Source organism: Melanerpes formicivorus, unplaced genomic scaffold, assembly GCF_026170545.1.
Source record: "Melanerpes formicivorus ecotype bairdi unplaced genomic scaffold, bMelFor1.0.p_v2 SCAF_530, whole genome shotgun sequence".
Lineage (NCBI taxonomy): Eukaryota > Metazoa > Chordata > Aves > Piciformes > Picidae > Melanerpes > Melanerpes formicivorus.
In genome coordinates, this window is record NW_027142882.1 from 54,786 (window position 1) to 62,500 (window position 7,715).

The window sequence follows — 7,715 nt, forward strand, 5'->3', positions numbered from 1 at the left end:
CCCGCGGCCACGGCAGGGGTGGGGGCTCGAAGACAGCCGGCAGCCGCTTCGGTGAACGTCACCCGGGAGGAGACTGGGGCCCTCCCGGGACCGTCCCGGGAAGACGACGTTCGGCACGAGATCCCGGCCGCGGCCGGACCGGCTCGAAGCCTCGCGGTCCCGGCAGCAGCCGGAGCCGCTCGCCGCCTCGGGCTCCCGGCCCCCTACAGATCCGGCGACTCGTTCGCGGGCGGCGGGGGGAGGCAGTGGAGGGGGTGCGGGGAGAAGCGGCAGCGGAGGCGGAGGGGGGGGGGCTCGAAGACAGCCGGCAGCCGCTTCGGTGAACGTCACCCAGGAGGCGATCGGGGCCGTCCCGGGGCCGTCCCGGGATGCCGGCTTCCGGCACGGGGTCCCGGCCGCGGCCGGACCGGCTCGTATCCCCGCGGCTCCGGCAGGGGGGGGGGGGCTCGAAGACAGCCGGCAGTCGCCTCGGTGAACGTCACCCCGGCCGGCGACCGCGGCCGTTCCGGGGCCGTCCCGGGAAGCCTGCGACAGGCACGGGGTCCCAGCCGCGGCCGGACCGACTCGAAGCCCCGCGGCCCCGGCACGGGGGAGGCCCAAAGACTGGCGGCAGCCGCTTCGCTGAACGTCACCCCGGCCGGCGACCGGGGCCGTCCCCGGGGCCGTCCCGGGATGCCGGCATCCGGCACGGGGTCCCGGCCGCGGCCGGAGCGGCTCGAATCCCCGCGGTCCCGGCAGCAGCCGGAGCCGCTCGCCGTTCGGGCTCCCGGCACCCTACGGATCCGGCGACTCGTTCGCCGGCGGCGGGGGGAGGCAGTGAAGGAGGTGCGGGCAGAAGCGGCAGCGGAGGCGGAGGGGGGGGGGGGGCTCGAAGACAGCCGGCAGCCGCTTCGGAGAACGTCACCCGGCCGGCGACCGCGGCCGTTCCGGGGCCGTCCCGGGAAGCCTGCGACAGGCACGGGGTCCCGGCCTCGGCCGGACCCGCACTGGGTGCCGCCGCCTCGGGCTCTCGGGACGGTATGGATCCGCCGACTCGTTCGCCGGCGGCGGGGGGAGGCAGTGGAGGGGGTGCGGGGAGAAGCGGCAGCGGAGGCGGAGGGGGGGGGGGGCTCGAAGACAGCCGGCAGCCGCTTCGGTGAACGTCACCCGGCCGGCGACCGGGGCCGTCCCGGGGCCGTCCGGGGATGCCGGCTTCCGGCACGGGGTCCCGGCCGCGGCCGGACCGGCTCGAATCCCCGCGGTCCCGGCAGCAGCCGGAGCCGCTCGCCGTTCGGGCTCCCGGCACCCTACAGATCCGGCGACTCGTTCGCGGGCGGCGGGGGGAGGCAGTGGAGGGGGTGCGGGCAGAAGCGGCCGCGGAGGCGGAGGGGGGGGGGGGGCTCGAAGACAGCCGGCAGCCGCTTCGGTGAACGTCACCCGGGAGGCGACCGGGACCGGCCCGGGAAGCCATCGTCCGGCCCCGGATCCCGGCCGCGGCCGGACCGGCTCGAAGCCCCGCGGCCCCGGCACGGGGGAGGCCCAAAGACTGGCGGCAGCCGCTTCGCTGAACGTCACCCGGCCGGCGACCGGGGCCGTCCCGGGGCCGTCCCGGGATGCCGGCTTCCGGCACGGGGTCCCGGCCGCGGCCGGACCGGCTCGAATCCCCGCGGTCCCGGCAGCAGCCGGAGCCGCTCGCCGTTCGGGCTCCCGGCACCCTACGGATCCGCCGACTCGTTCGCCGGCGGCGGGGGGAGGCAGTGGAGGGGGTGCGGGCAGAAGCGGCAGCGGAGGCGGAGGGGGGGGGGCTCGAAGACAGCCGGCAGCCGCTTCGGTGAACGTCACCCGGCCGGCGACCGGGGCCGTCCCGGGGCCGTCCGGGGATGCCGGCTTCCGGCACGGGGGTCCCGGCCGCGGCCGGAGCGGCTCGAATCCCCGCGGTCCCGGCAGCAGCCGGAGCCGCTCGCCGTTCGGGCTCCCGGCACCCTACAGATCCGGCGACTCGTTCGCCGGCGGCGGGGGGAGGCAGTGGAGGGGGTGCGGGGAGAAGCGGCAGCGGAGGCGGAGGGGGGGGGGGGGCTCGAAGACAGCCGGCAGCCGCTTCGGTGAACGTCACCCGGGAGGCGACCGGGACCGGCCCGGGAAGCCATCGTCCGGCCCGGGATCCCGGCCGCGGCCGGACCGGCTCGAAGCCCCGCGGCCCCGGCACGGGGGAGGCCCAAAGACTGGCGGCAGCCGCTTCGCTGAACGTCACCCGGCCGGCGACCGGGGCCGTCCCGGGGCCGTCCCGGGATGCCGGCTTCCGGCACGGGGTCCCGGCCGCGGCCGGACCGGCTCGAATCCCCGCGGTCCCGGCAGCAGCCGGAGCCGCTCGCCGTTCGGGCTCCCGGCACCCTACGGATCCGCCGACTCGTTCGCGGGGCGGCGGGGGGAGGCAGTGGAGGGGGTGCGGGCAGAAGCGGCCGCGGAGGCGGAGGGGGGGGGGGGGGGCTCGAAGACAGCCGTCAGCCGCTTCGGTGAACGTCACCCGGGAGGCGACCGGGACCGGCCCGGGAAGCCATCGTCCGGCCCCGGATCCCGGCCGCGGCCGGACCGGCTCGAATCCCCGCGGCCCCGGCACGGGGGAGGCCCAAAGACTGGCGGCAGCCGCTTCGCTGAACGTCACCCGGCCGGCGACCGGGGCCGTCCCGGGGCCGTCCCGGGATGCCGGCTTCCGGCACGGGGTCCCGGCCGCGGCCGGACCGGCTCGAATCCCCGCGGTCCCGGCAGCAGCCGGAGCCGCTCGCCGTTCGGGCTCCCGGCACCCTACGGATCCGGCGACTCGTTCGCCGGCGGCGGGGGGAGGCAGTGGAGGCGGTGCGGGGAGAAGCGGCAGCGGAGGCGGAGGGGGGGCGGGGGGGACGATAGTGGCGGGGGGCGGGGGGTGCTCGAAGGCAGCCGGCAGCCGGTTCGGTGAACATTCGCCGGGGCGGGGGGGCGACCTGTCCGTGCCCGGGGCAGCCCCGGGAAGCCGGCAGCCAGCACGGGGTCCCGGCAGCACCTGTTCCCTGCCCTGGGACTTGCCGTGCCCGGCGGCCGGTTGCCGGGTGGGGGGAGCGATGAGAGGCGGGGCGCAGCGGCCGGGGCAGCGCCGGGCCGCAGCGGGGGGCTGGGCGGGTGGGGTAGGCGTCGAGCGGCAAGCCCTCGGCTGCAGCGAATGTTCGGCGGTGCGGGGCGGGGGGGGGACGGGACGACACGTTGGGGGCGCCGAGTCCGAGCCACCCCCGGCCCCAGGGGCGGCCGGAGGGGGAGGCCGGTGCCTGGCCCTGGGAGCTGCTGGGCGCCGGATGGCCGAGGGTGCGTCAGAAGCCGCCCGAGCGGTCGAGCAGGTCCTCCAGAAAGGCCTAGGGTGGCTTCGAGGGCCCCGGGAGCAGTCGAGGGAGGCCTCCAGGCAGGTCTGGAGTGGATGGGAGGCCTTCCAAAGCAGACAAGGGAGCCTGCAGAGCGTGCGGGGGAGGCTTCTGGTGCGGCCTGGGGTGGGACGGAAGCCTGCAGAGCGTGCGGGGGAGGCTTCTGGTGCGGCCTGGGGTGGCTGAGAAGCCTGCAGAGCGTGCGGGAGAGGCTTCTGTTGGGGCCTGGGGTGGCTGAGAAGCCTGCAGAGCGTGCGGGGGAGGCTTCTGCTGCGGCCTGGGGTGGCTGAGAAGCCTGCAGAGCGTGCGGGGGAGGCTTCTGCTGCGGCCTGGGGTGGCTGAGAAGCCTGCAGAGCGTGCGGGGGAGGCTTCTGCTGCGGCCTGGGGTGGCTGAGAAGCCTGCAGAGCGTGCGGGGGAGGCTTCTGGTGCGGCCTGGGGTGGGACGGAAGCCTGCAGAGCGTGCGGGGGAGGCTTCTGGTGCGGCCTGGGGTGGGACGGAAGCCTGCAGAGCGTGCGGGGGAGGCTTCTGGTGCGGCCTGGGGTGGGTCGGAAGCCTGCAGAGCGTGCGGGAGAGGCTTCTGCTGCGGCCTGGGGTGGGTCGGAAGCCTGCAGAGCGTGCGGGAGAGGCTTCTGTTGGGGCCTGGGGTGGCTGAGAAGCCTGCAGAGCGTGCGGGGGAGGCTTCTGCTGCGGCCTGGGGTGGCTGAGAAGCCTGCAGAGCGTGCGGGGGAGGCTTCTGCTGCGGCCTGGGGTGGCTGAGAAGCCTGCAGAGCGTGCGGGGGAGGCTTCTGGTGCGGCCTGGGGTGGCTGAGAAGCCTGCAGAGCGTGCGGGGGAGGCTTCTGGTGCGGCCTGGGGTGGGACGGAAGCCTGCAGAGCGTGCGGGGGAGGCTTCTGGTGCGGCCTGGGGTGGGTCGGAAGCCTGCAGAGCGTGCGGGAGAGGCTTCTGTTGGGGCCTGGGGTGGCTGAGAAGCCTGCAGAGCGTGCGGGGGAGGCTTCTGCTGCGGCCTGGGGTGGCTGAGAAGCCTGCAGAGCGTGCGGGGGAGGCTTCTGCTGCGGCCTGGGGTGGCTGAGAAGCCTGCAGAGCGTGCGGGGGAGGCTTCTGCTGCGGCCTGGGGTGGCTGAGAAGCCTGCAGAGCGTGCGGGGGAGGCTTCTGGTGCGGCCTGGGGTGGCTGAGAAGCCTGCAGAGCGTGCGGGGGAGGCTTCTGGTGCGGCCTGGGGTGGCTGAGAAGCCTGCAGAGCGTGCGGGGGAGGCTTCTGGTGCGGCCTGGGGTGGGACGGAAGCCTGCAGAGCATGCGGGGGAGGCTTCTGGTGCGGCCTGGGGTGGGACGGAAGCCTGCAGAGCGTGCGGGGGAGGCTTCTGGTGCGGCCTGGGGTGGGTCGGAAGCCTGCAGAGCGTGCGGGAGAGGCTTCTGCTGCGGCCTGGGGTGGGTGGGAAGCCTGCAGAGCGTGCGGGGGAGGCTTCTGGTGCGGCCTGGGGTGGCTGAGAAGCCTGAAGAGCGTGCGGGGGAGGCTTCTGGTGCGGCCTGGGGTGGCTGAGAAGCCTGAAGAGCGTGCGGGAGAGGCTTCTGGTGCGGCCTGGGGTGGCTGAGAAGCCTGCAGAGCGTGCGGGGGAGGCTTCTGGTGCGGCCTGGGGTGGCTGAGAAGCCTGAAGAGCGTGCGGGAGAGGCTTCTGCTGCGGCCTGGGGTGGCTGAGAAGCCTGCAGGGCGTGCGGGAGAGGCTTCTGCTGCGGCCTGGGGTGGCTGAGAAGCCTGCAGAGCGTGCGGGAGAGGCTTCTGGTGCGGCCTGGGGTGGGTCGGAAGCCTGCAGAGCGTGCGGGAGAGGCTTCTGCTGCGGCCTGGGGTGGGTCGGAAGCCTGCAGAGCGTGCGGGGGAGGCTTCTGCTGCGGCCTGGGGTCTCTGGGTGGCCTCTAGAGAGGTGCAAAAGACCCTCTGGGTTGGGCTGGGGTGGCTCTTGGACCCCTGCCACACAGTGGAGAGCGGCCTCCGGCCCGCCACCTGTGTCCCTGTGTGCCTGAGTGCCTGTGTCCCTGTGTCCCTGTGTCCCTGAGTGCCTGAGTGCCTGAGTGCCTGTGTCCCTGTGTCCCTGTGTCCCTGTGTCCCTGTGTGCCTGAGTGCCTGTGTCCCTGTGTCCCTGTGTCCCTGTGTCCCTGAGTGCCTGAGTGCCTGAGTGCCTGTGTCCCTGTGTCCTTGTGTCCCTGTGTCCCTGTGTCCCTGTGTGCCTGAGTGCCTGTGTCCCTGTGTCCCTGTCTGTGTACCTGTGTGCGAGAGTGTCCGGCACGCCACCCAGCGGCGGCGGGCAAGCAGGTAGGCGGGTGGGCGGGCCGGCGAGGGCCAGTGTGAGTTTGGGGGGTGGGAGGGGAGGCGGCAGCTGGAAGCGTCAGAGGAGGGGGCGTGGCTCCGGCTGGCCCCGGGAGCAGGTTCCCGGGACCGGGACCGGCTGGACCCGGCGAGTGGTTGATCCCGGGGCGGGGGGCAGAGGCGGCGGGAAGCGGCAGCTGCGTGTGCGGCGGGGGGGTGGAGGGCGAACCGCGGCGGGAAGCGGATGCTTCAGAGCAGGTTACGGGGGCGGGGACGGACGACACCACCTGTCCCCGCCCCGGGACGGGCTGGACCCGGCGCCCTGGACCCGGCGCCGTGTACCCGCCGCCGCCCCCGCCGCCGCCCCCCTCCGCCACCCCGGGACCCCGACGTTTTTTGGCGCCCGCGCCTTTTTTTGCTCCCCGCCTGCCCGCGCTGCCCCGGGCCCTCCCCCGGGGCGGGGCGGGAGGGAGGGAGGGACGGACGGACGGGTAGCCGGGGATCTCCGAGCGCGCGCCACCAGACCGAGGCGGGTCCCGGCGGCGGCGGCGGCGGCGGCGGCGGCGGCGGCAGCAGCAAGCGACGGCGGGGGGGGCAGGCTAGGGAGAGAGGGGGAGCGGCATGCGGTAGGGCTGGGGGGTTTGTTTCGGGGGGGAGGGGTGGGGGGGGGGTGGCAGCGGTCAGCGAGAGCGGGGAGAGGGGGAGCGGCATGCGGTAGGGCTGGGGTGTTTTTGGGGTGGGGGCGTTGGGGGGATTAGCGGGCGGGCGGGCAGCCCAGCCAAGCGGCAAGCCGGGGGGCGGGCGAGGGCGGCTTTAGGGCCGGAGGAGCGGAGCGCAACCTCCCCCGTGCAGGCTACAGCGTGGAGAGCAGCAAGTTTTTGGGGACGGGGGACGACGGACGGGAGGGGCAGCGGCGAGAGGCTAGCTGCGGCAAGGGGCACCGGCACGGCCGCCCTAACAGCGCCGCCTCGGTCGCAGGGGTTAGAGAGCAGCCGGGCAGCCCGCGTCGCGATCCCCCCTCCAGGGGACAATGTGGGAAGGGGAAGCCGCGGCGGCTTTGGCGGGGGGTGCCCAGCTGCTAGCGGCTTCGGGGGGCAGTTAGCGGCGGCGGGGCGGGGGGAGATGGGTCGCGGCAGCGGCAAGAGATAACGGCGGGCGGGGGGGCTCCGTGCAAAGCGGTAACGGGAGCCGGGGGGTGTGGGGAGCTGGGGGTGGCAGCAGCGGCAAGAGGCAACGTCGGGAGGGGGGGCTCCGCGCAAACCGGTAACGGGGGCCGGGGGGTGTGGGGGGGGGCGGTGGCGGCCGCGGCAAGAGGCAACGGCAGGCGGGGGGGCTCCGCGCAAACCGGCAGCGGGGGGGGGGGGCGGGGGTAGCGGCAAGAGGCAACGGCGGGAAGGGGGGGCTCCGCGCAAACCGCTAACGGGAGCCGGGGGGTGTGGGGAGCTGGGGGTGGCAGCAGCGGCAAGAGGCAACGTCGGGAGGGGGGGCTCCGCGCAAACCGGTAACGGGGGCCGGGGGGTGTGGGGGGGGGCGGTGGCGGCCGCGGCAAGAGGCAACGGCAGGCGGGGGGGCTCCGCGCAAACCGGCAGCGGGGGGGGGCGGGGGTAACGGCAAGAGGCAACGGCGGGAAGGGGGGGCTCCGCGCAAACCGGCAGCGGGGGGGGGGCGGGGGGTAGCGGCAAGAGGCAACGGCGGGAAGGGGGGGCTCCGCGCAAACCGGCAGCGGGGGGGGGGGCGGGGGGTAGCGGCAAGAGGCAACGGCGGGAAGGGGGGGCTCCGCGCAAACCGGCAGCGGGGGGGGGGGCGGGGGTAGCGGCAAGAGGCAACGGCGGGAAGGGGGGGCTCCGCGCAAACCGGCAGCGGGTGGGGGCGGGGGGTAGCGGCAAGAGGCAACGGCGGGAAGGGGGGGCTCCGCGCAAACCGGCAGCGGGGGGGGGGCGGGGGTAGCGGCAAGAGGCAACGGCGGGAAGGGGGGGCTCCGCGCAAACCGGCAGCGGGGGCGGGGGGGGAGGCGGTCAGGAGCGGGGGGAGATTTCTAGAGATGCCGGCA